The sequence below is a fragment of the Dipodomys spectabilis genome, unplaced genomic scaffold (genome assembly GCF_019054845.1).
Source record: "Dipodomys spectabilis isolate Male_0828 unplaced genomic scaffold, ASM1905484v1 ptg000158l, whole genome shotgun sequence".
NCBI lineage: Eukaryota > Metazoa > Chordata > Mammalia > Rodentia > Heteromyidae > Dipodomys > Dipodomys spectabilis.
This window is the reverse complement of record NW_024870835.1, coordinates 3,497,180-3,514,684: the sequence shown is the minus strand read 5'-3', so window position 1 is coordinate 3,514,684 and position 17,505 is coordinate 3,497,180.

Sequence of the window (17,505 nt, the reverse complement as noted above, 5' to 3'; positions counted from 1 at the left end):
ACTGATATCAATTAGAAAAAGACAACAAATATAATAGGAATAGAGCAAAGGACCTGAATACTCAATATTCCCCTACTCCACCTTCTAGAAACAGTTAAAAAAAAAAAAAAAAAAAAAAAACTTAGAAGTTAAACAAAGTACAAATTAGCAAATGTTAAATCTTTAACAAAGCACTGTTTGTTTAATATGCACTGATATGGTTCCTGGCATTACAAATTGATACAGCCTCAATGTTGGGCAAGTTAAGCACATCCTGCTATTCTGAACATGTATCTTAGGCACAAAGAAAGAAAGAAAAGAAAGAGAAAGAAAGAAAGAAAGAAAGAAAGAAAGGAAGGAAGGAAAAGAAAGAAAAGAAAAGAAAGAAAGGGAAGATTCTTGCATCATTGTTTCTATTAGCAAAGGACTAGAAATATTTTTTTTGGGGGGGGTTCCGGTCGTGGGGCCTGAACTCTGGGCCTGGGCACTGTCCCTTAGCTCTTCAGCTCAAGGCTAGCGCTCTACCACTTGAGCCACAGCGCCACTTCCAGCTTTTTTTCTTTTTGCTTATGTGTTGCTGAGGAATTGAATCCAGGGCCTCATGCATGCAAGGCAAGCACTTTACCACTGAGCCACCTTCCCAGCCAGGACTAGAAATAAACATGAGTGATCATTAGTTAAGGACTGGCTCAATAGATATGGCAAACATTTCCATGTGACATCCCAATAAGTTTTTCAAAGATGATATACTTTACTATACTAGCTACTTCTAAAACTAGTGTTAAAACGCTTAGAATATGAAGAGTAATCTCACATTCCTGAAGAAATACATATATTTATGTTTGTATCTATAAGAAGTCAATAATAATAACTACCTTTGATGGGGAGAGGGGTACGGGGAAGCAAGGATAGCTGAATTATAAAAATGGGATGGAAGCCAAGCACCAGGACATGTGCCTGTAGTCTTAGCTGCTCAGGAGGCTGAGGATTATGGTTTGAAGCCAGCTTGGGTAGAAAAATCCATGAGTTTCCATCTCTAATTAACCAGCAAAAATCTAGGCTGAGGCATGAATAGACTGGCAGAGGAAAAAAATGCCAAATGAGCACAAGAGCCCCTGAGTTCAAATCCTAGTACCAGGGAAAACATTTAAGAAAAGAGGTTTACTTTTCACCCATACCCCCTAAGTACTCCAAGTTTTGAATCATTTGCACACAAAGATGGAGACAGAGTCACTTTGTTTTGTGATTTGAGGTTAGGATGTGTTGGGGAACCTGAAGCTAACAGATAAAACTGAAAAAAAAAATACATCTTGAGGAATTATGAGCATTAGAATGTTTTGAACACTTAGTAGAGTGCCTGGCTCATTTTAGGTGTCCAATAAATGCTAGTTATTATTACCCACAGATTATATAACAGGTTCGCACATCATTTAGTGAAGTGGGAGGTTTGATTTTGCAGGTTTAACTAGAGTGGAGTGAATTCTCCAGTTACTCTCTTTTTGTCGCCTGGCCAGATGGCAGCGTCTGGGAAGGGCCAGCTGTGACTCCTGAGGGTCCTACGAGGTGAGAGCTGGGGTTGGAGCCAAATTTTCTACCCCAGCCAAGGTCCAGTGAGCATCTGGCTCAGAGAGCAACTCTCTTCTTAGGCAACGGATTTTGAAGTAAGTACCTGATCAGCCCCTCACCACTTAAAAATTCCTCTTATTCAAAGGGATATATTCCTTCATATTGACCACAAATGATAGGATAAAGTGTGGACATACCTGGCCAAGGTTTGAGCCCATCTGATTTTCTTATTTGGAATTTAGAACTTGAACTAAGTGAGAATCAGGTCATCCTTCAGATGACCAAAAGAAAAATAAACACATACAAGAGCTATAAATTAGAGCAGCAGGGAAAACCCAGCCCTTCATTTGAATGAAGATCAGTGGGTAACAGGGGCTTTCAGATTCTGTGTCCCTTCTCCCCTAAAGAGACAGGCACACTTTGTATTTTGTGAGCTTTCTCTGGGTTATCTTAGAATTGACATTCCACTCGCTTTGTTTTCCTTTCTTAAAAATCAGGTTGTCTTGATTTCTAGTTTCCACATTGTTTGTTTGTTTTATCACCAAAATATCCAAATTCATCTGTTTGGATAAGCAGGGATTTCAGGTTGTTCAAGGTCTTTGGAGAAAGGAAAGGAGGGAAAGCTACACATATGAAGCTCCCCCTCAAATCCATCATGACTGTTCCATGCAGTTCTTAGGGCTGCCATAAGAAAGCATCACAAACTTTGGGTGGCTTGCAATGACATAAATCTGTTATCTCACCATTTTGGAATCTAAAAGTCAAATTGGTGGCATCAGAGCCATGCTTCTTCTGATACCTATAAGAGAAAAATCTTCCTTACTTCTTCATAGCTTCTGGGAGTAGTGGTCAACCCCTAGCATTCCTTGGCTTGTAGCTGCATCACTCCAATCCCCGGCCTTCTCCTATGTGTGTCTCTCTTCATATTTCCTTCCTCTTACAAGGTCACCAGTAATTGATCCTATCTTAACTTTGGTATAAATTAAACGATCATATTTCTGACATGATCACATTCCTAAGCACCAGGGGTTAAGATTCAAAAATTTCATTTGGAGGACACAAATCAACCCATGATTACTGTCACAGGAAAGAGAATACTGTCACTCGCTATATAGTTCGTTATAGTTCGTGCAGGAAATCAGAATACAGAGAGGATTAAAACAGAGAGGACTGAGTCACTTACTAAGTAGAAGCAAAGACCAAGATGGCTCCATGAGGAGGAATCTGGAGCCAGGGAGGAGCAGAAAAACCTGTGAGAAACAGCTGGATTCCTCCTTCCTCTCACACTGTCTCCTACCAAGGCCTCCATTACCTGGGTATTCAGCACACACAAAGGTCTGGAGAGATGGCCCACTGCCACACAGAGAGAGCAAGGAAGGGCAAGGAATGCGTCTTGAGAGTCAGACAGGCCTAACCCACTGTGCACCAGCCATCTCATGAAACCTCATAAGAACCATGAGGTAGGAATTTATATCCTAAGTTCACAAATGCAGATTTTGAGACTTTGAATTTAAGCAGCTCCCTTCAGATCATCAGCTCCAAGTTCCCTCTGTCTTGGGTTTACATATGGGCTCTCAGGGCTTCCCCGCAACCTTTGCAAGTTCCAACAGTTCTTTCTGTCCTGTATCTTTGCAGTCCCCAAATAGACGCTGTCCTTTAAAAACCAACCACTTTCTATGAGGGACTTAGCATACAAGGATAGATTCAACAATCATGACTCACCATGGCAATTTCTTTTCTCTCTTCCTGTGCTTTGGCTTTTAACTCAGGTATCAGACCATGCCTGTTCACTCTGTGTTCTCTCTTTCCCTTTCCTTCTTTCCTCCCTTCCTTTTTCCTTCCATCCTTCCCTTCCTTCCTTCCTTTCTTCTTTCTTTCCTTCCATCCTTCCTATTTTCCTCTCACTCACATTCTTTCTCTCTCTCTTTCTCTCTTCTTCCTTCTTCTCCTCCATCTTTCCTCTTCTTTCTCCCTTGCTTTCTCTGTCTGCCAGCTCTGTAAAATTCCTGACCTGCTTCCTCTGACCAACTTCTTCTATATCCTAGGACTCTGTCCCTTAGAAGTTGTCACTGGGTCTTTTCTTTGGCGCCTCAGCCCAACCCACCCTGTGTCCCAATGCCGGCAGATCATTCCTCTTTCAAGATCCTCCTCTTGTCATTTTTGATAGCATAGTCGATTGTGTTCTTATATTTTTTTCTCACGTATCCATTTCTACTAGGGCCTGGCTTTGGATTATTTTGCCATGGGAATATTTCCAAAGATGAAGTAGCAACTAAGTAAAGATACTGCTTCTCCATAGACAAGGCCAAGGAAGAGCACCCTGCCTTTAATGGTAGGAAGAGAAAAGAGAGAGATTGTCTTTTAAAATAGGAAAGTAGATGACTGTTGGCAGAGCTCAACAGAGACCAGACAGAAGTGTAGCCAAGAGTTTGTGGAATAATTCACCCTGAGCACATTTTGCAAAGGCTTTTAAAATATGTTTTGTGTGTATGCCAGAACTGTGCTTGAATTCAGGGCCTTTTGCTCTCACTTGTATTTTGTCACTCAAGGCTGGCACTCTGCCACTTGAGCCACACCTCCACTTTCAGCTTTTTGCTGGTTAATGTGAGATAAAAAGTCTCATAGACTTTTCTGCATGAGCTAGCTTCAAACCACAGTCTTCCGATCTCAGCCCCCCCGAGTAGCTAGAATTACAGGCAGGAGCCACCGGCACTCAGTAATTTTTAATACTTTTAGGTCCTTTGTTGATGTGGCTGCTAAGAATAGGTCAGATACTAGAAGGAAATGTTCCCATTCCTTACCCCTTACCCATGGAAGGATGATAAGAAAGTGTGCTGTGGGCGGTGTCAGGGAGCTATGATCAGGTCTCAGAGGAATAACTGATGTAGCACCTCGAGCCAGCCCCTTGTAGATTCATATCTGTACTCAAGCAAATAGCATACTCACAGACTGCATTGAGAGTTGCCTCCTCTCATTTTGGGCCTCCTTGCTCCTTTGTGGCCTTTGGCAAAGTAGGGCTGCCAGCAGCAGCAATGGTGGAAGAAAAACCAGTTGCCCTTCCTGTGTTTCCAGAATCCTCACCGAGGCCTTATAGTTCGGGTGCAAACCTAGGAGTTGGAATTTCCTGCTCCTTAGAAGGATGCAAGATTAGACTGTGCTTTGGTTTAAAGAAAACAAACAAAAAGTCCGTATTTTTTTGTGCATATGAAATGTGAACTCAGGTTCATGTTCATTTGATTTGTTTAAAGTCTGACTTTTCCAAGTCCCTGACAGCCAAAACAATCTGCTTGAACTCACGGCCCGATGCATAGCAAGTGTTCAGTCAATATTTGCCAAGCTGAGTGAATGGGTAGTTTTGGAAGTCAAATCTTAGCACAGCATGACTCTATTTCCTGCAGCCGTGCTGTGTAAGCGATCCCTCTGGGAGACAGCCATTGGTCCTGACTATCCAACATACCCTGCTGACACTGAGCCCAGGCTGCAAAATCACACAGGCAGCTCTGTCCAGGCAGGCATTCTCTCTGTGGTGAGGACTAACTCTGAAGCTGCCTAGCATCTCAGGGCTCCTTGCCCATCTTTGGAATTTTCAAGTGCCCCAAGCTATTGTGAATGCATTCTATGTTTATATTTCAAGCAGCTTGAAGCTGGGCCTTGCAAAAATGCAAGTTGGAAAGTTAATTCATTTCTTTTTGTCAAGATAATTGCAATTTCACCCTAATCCTCTCTCATCAAAGACATTTCTACAATGAAGGAGTTATCTTTTACAAGAGACCCTTCAAGGTGATTTCATAACAACATTTGCCATGACTCATATTTTCCCTGTAGTCATCTACTCTTCAGTCTGGGAGAATACGGCTTCAAGTACAGAAGAGAAAAAGCATTTGGCTGGACTCAGAACCTACTTACACACACTCAGTTAAATGCACATCTTCAAGGAAAAAAAGAGAAAATTGTAGTGAGCACTGGTAACGAAAGTGCTAAACTGGATCTTTTGGAGCAATGCTATTTTTGTTTGTTTGCTTTGCGACAAGCTATGTTCATTCATCCAGTGTTTTGAAACTTATAGGAATACTTACAAATTTAAGGACTATAGACAGAGGAAATTTAATATGAGGATCAGTTCTTAATTCAACAATTGGCTGAGTTCCCTACTCTGAATTAAGCATTGGGTTAGGGGTTTGGCTAAAACACACAGGTCATCTGGTAACTAGCCTCACCAATCTAGATGGTAATAGGACAGAAGATGTCATATAAACAAGGAAGATTCTTGTCTTTCCCTCTCGATCTCTTTCTAGAGGAAAGAGATGTATTTCTTTCTATTCCATCTGCATAGAAAGGGTGGCACATGCGCATGCTTCACTATTTGTTTTGTTCACTTCACCCTAGAGCTCACCAAAGGGCAAAAAACATTGGCTGGACTGTGGACCAGTTTCAGGTAGTATGGGTGTGAAAGACCAGCAGGCTGCGCCATAGGGAAGGCTGTTACATTCCCAAGGGCGAGCTCCTCCCACAGCCACGCCACCAGCAGCCCTCAACCCAAGAGGAAAGGGAGCTGAAGAAGAGAGGACTTAACAGAAAAGATTTCTGAATGGTCAGCCTAAAATGTAAGCAAAACAAAATGTGTACAAACCAAATTTTTACATCAAAACTGAGCCACTAGAACAAGAGGACATCTTTGCCAAGTGCCACTTACTTTACCTCCAGTTACAATTTTCTGGGCATGCTAGCACTCGTGTTACTTGCTGTAGGCAGATTCCCTACCTCCTTCTAAAAACCCACAATGGCTACTCCTAACAAAGTTATTAGTGTCTCTTTCATCTGAATTTCTAAAATAATGAACACTGTAATTGACAGGTATCAACAGGTTAACAGGTTTGTCTCAACAGCAACGGCTGCATTTTTCCATGCAGACTTTCCCCAGACAGTATGAAAGACCCATGATCAGAGAGGACTCATGATCAGAGCCAAGCTAGGCGGTGCCAAAACACTGGAGAGTTAGGATCCAATTGAAGGAATCAAGTTTACATCATGACTGGAAAAAAAAAAAAACTGCTCTTCCTATTCAGGGGTGAATATGGTCATTTGAAATATAAAATTACTTAGGAACCTTCAACCTGTGGTAAGATAAAATGGAACAGAAATGAAAAAAATGGTCCAAGACTTTAAAAAATCTTGAGAGTGAGAAAAACAAAGAGCTTCAACAGCTGCCTCTGTGTTGTGAATGGATTTTTCCACTAGCAATTGGCTGTCTTTGGTTGAAGCCAATCCTTTGCCCTAAACTATCAACAGAGTCTCCTTCGGATTCTTATAGCAGTGACAGTGTGTCTGGCTGCTGAGGCTCCTGGGAACTATGTATTCCCTACACCGTGATAGGTGTACTCTACTTGTTCCATAGCAGAAGAGGAGACTTGGGTAACTGCCTCTCTGATGACCTTTGTTTTTGTTTTTGTTTTGTTTTTATTGTCAAGAGGGGTTACAGTTACATAAGTAAGGTAATAAGTACATTTCTTGTCAAACTTGTTACCCCTTTCCTCATTTTTCTGATGACCTTTGTATGAGCTAGAGTTCCCACTGATATTTTCAAATGCTGATCATGAGCTTTCAAGAAAAGGACAAAAGCTTAAGTGGAGGTTGACACAAAGGTTTTGGCAAAGCCCAGATGATCTCCAAATGTGAACATCAGCATGGGTATGCCATGGCTAAGAACTGCTGGATTATTTATACAGCTGCTGTTCTTCAAAATGTATGAGTCCACCAGATCCTCTGTTTTCCAGTTGAATAATGCAAGTAAATGTTCAATCAAGATGTATTTGTTGAGCCCTCCTGGCTCTAGATAACAGGGACATCTGGTGAATGATTGCTGTGGTATGGGTATGAAGTGGTACTTGTAGCCACGGATGTGAGTCCCAAGGCAAATGTCAATCTCTAAAGTGAATGGAAATGGGAGAACCAAAGCTAGGACTTTGCTATGAGATGGAGGTGTGGGTCCCCAAAGGAAGCCAAGGTAGCGCAAAAGGTAGATATAGAGCCAAGCTGTGAGAAAGGAAGGAAGGGCAGTCTTGGCTTTAATGCCAGGAGGAAGCCAATTTTCTACATTGCCCACCTCGTGAGACTGTCACAGAGACCAATCTTTGGTCTTTAGGTACCCATACCCTCAGCTCATTGAGTGGCTAGTGTTTGTCAGTAGCCAGATGAAAAGCATTGTTGGCATTTAGTTCAACAAACAAGAATGTATGTTATTGGACATCAGGTATTAGGATTTAAAAAAAAACCTGGATATTAAAGCAATTGATTGAATGGAGGCAAAATCCAGGTGGTCAGTGTACTGAACACCACAGAGATAGTTTGCATGATCAAAGCTTTGGGCTTAAAGCCTTTGTTCATACTTAGGCTAACTCACTCCTGACCTTTCTCAGGAAGTAGTGCTGCCAGATGTTAGAGATTTACCTGTGTTAGGTTTTCACATATGTGAGACTTGTTATTTAGCTTCAACTCAGTAAATATTTATCTCATGAGAGCTTCCTGTCCAAATCTTCTTCCCACTCCCGTTAAATGGTTTTCTGAAAGAATGACTTCCGAATTTCAAAACAGAAACTAAAGCCTGGTGAGCCGTAGTGGTATCATCACTGTAATGTTTAATAGTCCCCTCCACTTGCTCCAAAGACAGCCTGCTTGCTCTCACCCAACCATTGTTTGGGGGGAAAGGAAGACTGAAAACATTTGAAGACCTTGCTTGGACAAATTGGAGTAACCCAATACAATTGTAAAATATTGAAAAACATTTACAACTATCATCTTGATAAATCATGTCAGATCTCCGCTATTCCTAGGTCACATATGTTCAAGCCTGCACCCCCCAGGTTGCTTAGCACCCCCAAGACATGAAAGAATTTAGTGCAAAGTTAGATGTTAGAAGCTTAAGAAAGTGCTGGTACCTGGCACCCACCACAGAAGATTCTAATTTCTTTTTTTTATTTATTTAATAAGCTTTTTTTTTTTATTGTGAGAATACTGTACAGAGAAGGGGTTACAGTTACATGAGCAAAGTAATGAGTACATTTCTTATCAAGCATTGTTGTCTCCTCCTTTGTTTTTCCCCTTCTAATTTCATTGCTCTGGGGGAGGGCAATGCTGTTCTGTTTTATTTTTTTTAATCTTTCCTAGTCTTCTTAATATGACTGCTTTTGTTAGCGGAGTGAATGCTCATATAACCAATTTCTCAGCCTGATTAAGCATAATTCCTATAATTCCTCTGTGGTACTACTTGACAATTAGCCATCCACTTTTGATTATTGGACATCTCTAGTTCCCTAGATAGGAATCTGTAGATTAGAGGACCTTCTTTGCCAAGTGGGAGCCTGATATTTTTAATGAAACTAAAATAGACCAGCTGCTTATTGTGAAATTCATCTGAGAGATTTCAAAGAATTTCCCACAACACTGAAAGTTTATTGATCCCAGGAGAGGAGGGCATGTTTGAGTGTGAAGTAGAGTTATCCTTGCCACCTTTCAGATATTATTATCAAATATTATTCATTATTTAGTAAATGAAAAGTTTTGACTCATCGTGGCAACTATATTGCCAAACCTAACTCTAGTACAAAAGCCTTGGTCATCAACAACATCCTTTTTAACTCCAGAAAAAGAAAATCTAAAATTTGCCACATCCTTTTCGCTCCATCTAAGAAGTAACTCTCCACTGTGAGACCTCCATAGATCTTTTTCTCTCTCACAAAAAAAAAACTAATGAGGGAGCTTATGTTGTGAGTGGGGGAAGAAATAGAGAGACTTTATTTGTTTATTCATTTCAGGCTCACTTTTGGTTTCTAAGTGAACTTTGAATATATGTCATATCTTGATGCGTACATTTATTCGTAGTTAAAGAGAGTAGTTAAAGAATTGCTGGATTTGTCTCTGTCCATGCCACTCAAGAATATCTCAAAACTCTTCTTCCTTTGGATTAACCAGGTCTAAATTACTTTTCTGTTACTGTCACAAACACATGAAATACTTAACTTCAAAAAAAGTTTATTTTAGCTCACTGTTTTAATTCATAATCAACTGGTCCCCATTGCTTTCAGACTTGTGGTAAAACAGCACATTATAGCAGAATTTTGTGGCAAAATCATTCCACATCAGGTCTTGAAAAGAAAAACAGATCATAGAAGTAGAGCTGTGGCTTAAGTGGTAGAGCTCCAGCTTTGAGTGGAAGAGCTAAGTGTGCCCAGGCCCTGAGGTCAAGTCTAGTATAGGAAAGAAGGAAGGAAAGAAGGAAGGAAGGAAGGAGAGAGAGAAGAAATTAAAGAAAGAAAGAAAGAAAGAAACAGAAAGAGAGAAAAAGAGAAAGAGAGAAAAAGGAAGAAAGAAAGGAAGGAAGAAAGAAAAAAGAGAAAGAAAGAGAGAGAGAGGGAGGAAGGGAAGGAGAGAGAGAAAGGAAGGGAAGGGAGAAGAAAGGAAGGAAGAAAAATAAAAATGAAAGAAAAAGAAAAGAAGATCACCATCCCACAATTACCTAAAAGCCTTTCATTATGCCCCATCTCTTAAAGGTTCTCCCAACTTCCCATAGTGCCAAACTATGGACCAAGCCTTTTGCCTATGGCCTTTGGGGAGATGTACCTGATACAAATGGGAAATACAAGATCCTATTCTAAAAGAACCTACTGGTCTCCAGTGTTCTGTCTGCAATTACCTAAAAGAACCTTTTATAACTACAATTTTGTTTACATCTCTCAAATTTTTATTATTTTTATTAGCTAGGAATGCTTCCTGTCTCCTTTCCATGAAGTCCTTCAGGCTGAGTCATTTCTTATAAACATATCTCTCTTGACAGAGTAGTGTGTGGAAATGAATGAGCAAATGAATGAAGACTCAATTCCCCCAAGCAATCTGCAAGTAGCCTTGTTGGAAGATGAGAAGGGAAGGTCAGGGTCATAAGTAAGTATCAGGAGCAGAAGCTAGGCTGCTAATATGTTGTTCCAGCTTCTTCCTCTACCTTCATTTGTTCACAGTTGTTTTGTCAGTAAACATGAGTGGGTAGTTGTTGAATAACATTCATTTATACATTATTTAGTAGTGCAATCAGTCAAAGTCTCCATAATCATGGCCCAGCTTTTCAAACCTGCCTCTCATCTGTAAACACATTTCCTGAGTTGCTCTATCTTTTCATCTTGTCTAGGTGATCTATTACAATATACCAGAACCTGTCTACTCCCTTTTTAATCCCTTGATGGATTATAAATAGCTGCTCCAAACCTTCCCAAAGCTTGGAAGGCAAATCCTTCTTTCAAAATTACTATCACCTACTTGCTCCACACTCAAGTCCCTTTCAGGGGGCTGTATGCCCTCCCCAGGGCAGACACAAAGCCTTGCCTATTTCTCTGCCTCAATGCTGTGGCAAGGACAGCACTGGACACACACACATCACTCCCTGCTTCCAAACATTTAATGGAGGATTAAAGACAAGAAAATATAGCATAAAAGGAATAGCAAGGGAAGGAAGGAAAAGAAAACAATAGATGACAGGGCAGAAAAGGATGAACAAGAAGAGATCCGAGGGAATTTGAGGATGTAGAAGTGAGGGCAAGAAGTGGGGGGTGGGGTGGGGGACAATGGGACACAGTGTGCCTGGCTTGCAGCCTTTGACTTTAAGATGCCTGGGCATTTATTCTGTTCTGAAGTCCGTCAAAGCACCTAGGATGTAAATGCTGCTGGAAGAAACCAACTAGTCTGGAAAGGCCTCCTGGATCTCTGATACCCTGTGGATCCTCCTTAACCTATAGAAAAGGTAAGGAAAAAGATCTTTCTTGTCCAACATCTTAGATTTCAGAGAAACCTCTGGGCACATGGTAATTCTTGGGTTCCCTTTAAGGAACTCTTCTTCTGGAATGTTCACTTTGGAAGGATTATACTTCCAAGACATTTTGCCCTCGGATTTTAGAGTTCACTTGCATACCAGAATCCTGACCTCTTCCTTCCACTGCTGCCTCCCAAGACAGAGGCCTAGAGCCAGCTTGTCCTCCTCCTAGCTTGATTTTTTTTTCCTGAGTATTTTCATTTCCACTCACCATCTGATGCATTAAGAAGCACCACCCTCAGCAAACCTCCACTGAGCTCTAATTTGTTGCTTCTCCACATATTTTTACATTCCGATGGAATGTTGTCACTGAATTAGGCACCGTGGTTTGGCCCCTTCTTTGTGGCTGCCCTTTTCTGTGTCTCCCTGCATCAGTCCTGGGTTAGTTTTTCACATGTCTGCACACCAGAATCACCCTCGGCTTTCCCATATACCTTAATTGCACCTTAATTCAGAACCAGAAAATATGCACCCAAGATGGCTCCCAGCCTTCTGCAGCTATGCTCTGTGGTCCTCCAAAATCCTTCCTTAGTCACAGATTGCATTTTAAGCCACAACACTTTGAATAACCAAGTCTTCTCAAGCGAACATCTTTTAGACAAACAATTCAGTTCCTAGAACCCAAGACCATTTAATGAAGGACACAGGATCTTGCAAACATGCTTCTGAAGGCTTGGTGCTTTGTGGTTATAGGCTTCTCTTTTCTGGAGCCTAAGGCTATTGTTCTTACCATGTTTCAACCTGATGCCAAACTTCATACACTATTTCATTCAGTTCATCTCCAAACTCCAGATCTGGTGGTGATACTTCTCTGTCAGAGCTCTCCACTGGGTACCATCCCACTTTGACCAAGGGTGTGGGGGGTGGACATGCCATTGTGAAGGCACTTGAGATCTCTGCCTGTATGGTTTGGATTGCTGTTTCTTATTTCCTCCATTCTAGATGGACTTCCTGTTGTTTCTCCCATATGTGAAGCAATCTCCTTGCTACCTCTGAAGGTCACATACTTTCTCCTCAGTCCCTACTTGGATATCATCTCCTCATGGGTAGATCACGCTTGCTCCATTCCACCCTAGCCCAGATCTACCACATATTTGCTTATAGCCTCTACCAACTAGATCATAGCTACATGAGGGTAGGACTTCCTATTCATTTTGTGAGTCCCCAAGGGCCCAGAGCAATGCTCTCAACAAAGCAGCTTTAACAAATCAATAAATTTAGTATTATTACCTCCAGTCTACTTATAAGCTCTGTGGGGCTAAGCATTTTTTCCATGTTCATTGGGAGTGGGGGTATTTTTACTAAAGGAGGAAGGAAGGTGGAGAATGATGAAGAAGGCAGTGGGGAAGCTGGGTCTGGGTTCTGCTATGCACACTGTCTGCCTTCAAGTTCACTTCTCTCATGGGTTCTCCACTGCTCTTTTTTGTTGTTTGTTTGTTGGTCATGGAGCTTGAACTCTGATCCTGCGTGCTGTCCCTCAGCTCTTCAGCTCAAAGCTAGCTCTCTACCATTTGAGCCACAGTGCCACTACCAGTTTTCTGGTGGTTTATTGGAGATAAGAGTTTCATGGACTTTCCTGTCCAGACTGGCTTTAAACCACGGTCCTCAGATCTCAGCCTCCTGAGTAGCTAGGATTACAGGTGTGAGCCACCAGCACCCAGCTCCACTGCTCATTCTTGACATTGACCAAATCCAATCCTTTCCTAAATAGAAATACAGGATTAAAGTGTGGAACAAATAAGACCATAAACATTTTCCAACATTTTAACAAATAATTTGTTGTTGCTGCTGCTGTTATTGTTAATACATTATTTTGAAGCCATTTTCTGGACAGATTTTTTTGTATAAAGGAAAAGATAATATGAAATACAATAAATAAACCTCAAAAAATTTCACCTACAAATTCCTAAGGATCATATACTGTGCATTAACCTCCCTGACTCATGCCAAGATTAACTCACAGTAAACATTAATAGCCCTTTATTGAATGAATGAATGAGTGAGTGAACAAATGTCTCTGAAAAATAAATTTTAATTTTGTCTTAAGAGTGGACTTGGGAAGATGTTTTCTGAACCAGCAAACTTAATACATACAGGAACTTTTGAAAAATGAAGCTCAAAATCCAAATTTAATTTCCTTTAACAGAAGAGATAAACTCAGGACAGAATCTCTCATGTCAGAGCTATGCTGGAAGGCACCTTTGTTGGGAAGTCAGGATTTGGGTTGTTCTCCAACAATAAAGTTATCTCAGATGGAAAGGAAAATGGCATGATTTATAAACCAGAGTTGAGTTGGTAAAGCCATAAAGAGGCCATCTAAAGATAACCAAAATGACTCTGTAAGTATGAGATTTATACCCATAAATCTCTTCTCTTGTGCTGCTAAGAGCTCTTACACATTTCCCTTTAGGAGAGGAGGATGGCGTTCAGTTAAGGAACAAATTTCTTTACCCAGTTTCCTTGAGTTCATCCAAGAGTTTGGATATTAGAAGTACTTTCATCTGTCTAGCACTTTCATTTCAAGAAACAACATGACTGCTTGTCCAAACAAAAATGCCTTATGGAAAGAAGGCCCTCCAAGAGGAGAGCCATCCAGAAACAATGTTAAGATGTCTCTTGTTGACATGGAAACAATGGTAAGCTCTTCTTGAATGTGGTTTAGACCAAGTGATTCTACTTCTATGGAGTAGAATTCAGCAAAAGTAGTGAAATGGGAACAAGCCTGAAGCTCAGTGGCAAAACCTTTGCTGTGCATCCAAGATCTGAGCTTGATTGGTAACACCAGGAAAAAAGAGAGAGAAGAGATGGGATATCACATCCACGACTAGGACATGGAAGGCTATGACTTCTATCTTGTCAGCAGATTCTTTTTCCCTTGTTGGTTTTAACAAAGCAAGGTGACACTTGGAAAAAGTCTTGTGGTAAGAAGCTGCCAGTACCTTTTAAACAACTGCCAGCCAAGAACTGATGCCCTCAATTCAATAGAGCGTCAACAACTGACTCCTGCCAGTAATTTCTAAATAAACGAGAGCAGATCATGCTCCAGTTGAACCTTGAGATGACTATGGCCTGAATGGCAAAGCCCAGCTAAGCCAAGCCCAGATTCCACAGAAGTTGGGAGATAAGTATGTTTTGTTAAAAGCTGCTGAATTTAGGGGAAGTGTGTTTCATAGCCACAGGGTATTTGTATCAAAGACTTGTGCTAGAAGTACCATAAAAGCACAGAAGTACATGTTCCTAGGATACTTCCAATGGGAACACACAGAGAGGCAGATGTTGTCCATGGACTCAACCTCATTCCTCCAATCTTGCTGCCCATCATAGGTGCCTACTTACATACTGGACAAAGCCTCAAGTTCCATAATAGCAAAAAACACTGCCAGCACCAGGTTCATTTCCTGCTTTCCCTTTTCCTGCTGTAGCCTATCTTGTATATGTGCTTGTTCCAAATCTTCTCTCCTTTCTCTTTTGACCACACTGCTCCTCCTGTCTGGAAGGTCTTCCTGAACTGACTCGGTGACTCCGTGGTCTTTCCCTTCCCTTCATACATGGCTCCACTCCCTGACCTATGATCCTTGGTTTTCTTGTCTCATATCCTACCTAATTCTAAGCTCCATGGTGAGCTTCTTGTTTATCTTGCTATCTACAGAGCTACTTCACAATCTGACAAATGAGTTCAGTCAGGAGCGGATGAACATTGCTGATCCATGTGCTCATCTAATCATGACACACGCACTTCACTATTCGTCAGAGAGATAGACAACCACCCATTCCAAATGCCATCCAGTTTTCAACAATGCTCACCCTACAAAAAGCCCTGAAAGCTTCACTATAGGTATCTCATGGGACTGGCACTGTCCATGATTTCTGGTCCTTTTTCTCTTAAAAAAGTAGGTAAACTTTGGCATCTTGCTTGCCAAGTAAAAGAAGAGTTGATGAAGGAATATCCATAGGATAGGCCTGCAGGAAGACAATGACTTTATTGGTTTAACTGTAAATTATGTCACATCATTGAGATAAAAGACAGCTTAAAATAGGAAGATCTATATTCAGGAAAGTTCTTGGCACACACAAAAGCCACTTAGAAGGATGAAAAGCAAATCCTCCCAATAGCAGGTGTATTTGTCACAGTGAAAGACTTTATCTCATGTTAAGTTTGCTTTCAGACAAGCAAGGATATTCTAGAATTCAAATTTGCCTGTAGTTTGCATTTGAGTTCATCTTAAGTATGTCTCCATTATCAGACATGTCTTTTACAAAGTCTGTCACAATTACTCAGGTTTCTGTTCAATTCTCTATTAATTCAAAAGGAAAGGAGAGAAGGCTTTTTAAAAAAAATATTTTTATGCCTTTCAAGAAATCTACCCCTCTCCCCAACTGATATTTAAAACCTGGCCTAAAGTTAAATGAACCTAGGGATCACTTGAGGAGTAAAACTAACCACCTTCCTCAATTTATCAGAGAAAATGTTTTTCACAAGTAGGAGTGTGAGTGTTTCATGGCCTTTCCCTTCTTTTCTTTTTTATTATCAAATGTTTTCATTTTTTAAATTTTTTATTGTCAAGGTGATATATGTAAGAGGGGTTACAGTTACATAAGTAAGGTAATAAGTATACTTCTTGTCAAACTTGTTACCCCTTCCCTCATTTTTCTCCTACTTTCCCTTTCCCCCAACCCCTCCAAGTTGTACAGATTATTTCCAACATATTATCTTGTATATATCACTGTTTCACTGGTTCCCTCCTTGTCCTTTGTCTCAGCATTCTTTTATTTTCTTTAGGGGTACAGGGCATGGAGTACTAGTTTAAAATCAGTGCCTCACAGTTTCTTGGCTTGCTTGCTGAGTTAGCATTCTACCACTAGACTCACATCTCCACATTCTGCTTTTTGCTGGTTATTTTGGAGATGGAGTCTCATGAACTTTTCTGCCAAGGTTTGCTTCAAACTGTGATTCTCCAAATCTCAACTTCTTGAGTAGCTATGATTATAGGTGTGAGCCATAATTACCAGGCTGTTGGCCCATTTCAAATACCTTGAAATCAGAGACATTAGATTGGCCTTGATATCTCTTCCTCTTCCTTCTCCATATCTTTCATCTTTTATCTTCTTTTGATATAGGGCCTTCTTTTGATATAGCTCAGATGGGCCTGAAATTCACTATGAAATCTAGGCTAGACTTGAACTTGTAATCTTTTTAACTCTTCCTCCAAAGTACTGGAATTAAAGACTGCTGGACTTGACATCTCTGATATTGAAGAAATAAAATATTTGATGATTTAGATCAAAGGGTAACATTGGTCAAGATGCATTATACTCATAAACTGCTTTGTTAAGTGACAACTCCTTTGTACAACTATTAAAAATAATTTTAAAAAAATTTAAATCATTTCCACAGAAGAAAGTTCATTGTTGTGATAGATTTTAAAGTAAGGCCAATAATTAGCCTTATGAATCCCATGAAACTGGGATGACCTAAAAATTGTTTTCTATTACTGTTCAAGTTACTAAGAATTGCCCCCATCTCTGGTCCACATCAGGGACAACATCCCAACCTAAGCTAAATCCTTCTTTTTCCTTTAGGCCATTACTCAACTCTGCAGTCAGGACAACTTCCTTGCATGGTGGCTTTGAGCTTTATAAGCTTGTTATGTGCGGGCACATGATCAATGAATTGGTATTTTAACTATAAATGTACTAGAAAATCATCTATAGGGATGCCCTGGATGAGTCTGGACAAAAGTCCTTTAACATGAAAACCCAAATTATGCATTATATTAAGGCTAGCAAAGCTACCACTTGCTACTAAAGGCCCTGGCTAGATAATACCAAGAAAATAATTCTTTGACTATGGATACTGCTTAAGTCCAAGACAAAACACTGCCTTCACTGGAAAGAAAAACTGAAGCAAGAAACAAGTTTTCTTCTTTCAGAATTTCTCAAAAGTGTGTTTATGTAAATGAAGCTTTAGAATTTTGTATTTAGTTAGGGTTTGTGAGATCAGGGGAAACTACAGTTTCAGTGTCAGCATGCTTTCTTCAACCAGCGAAGACCCGAATGGTCCATTTGTAAATACTTCTGGCTTATCTTTATCTAGATGGATTTGCAGT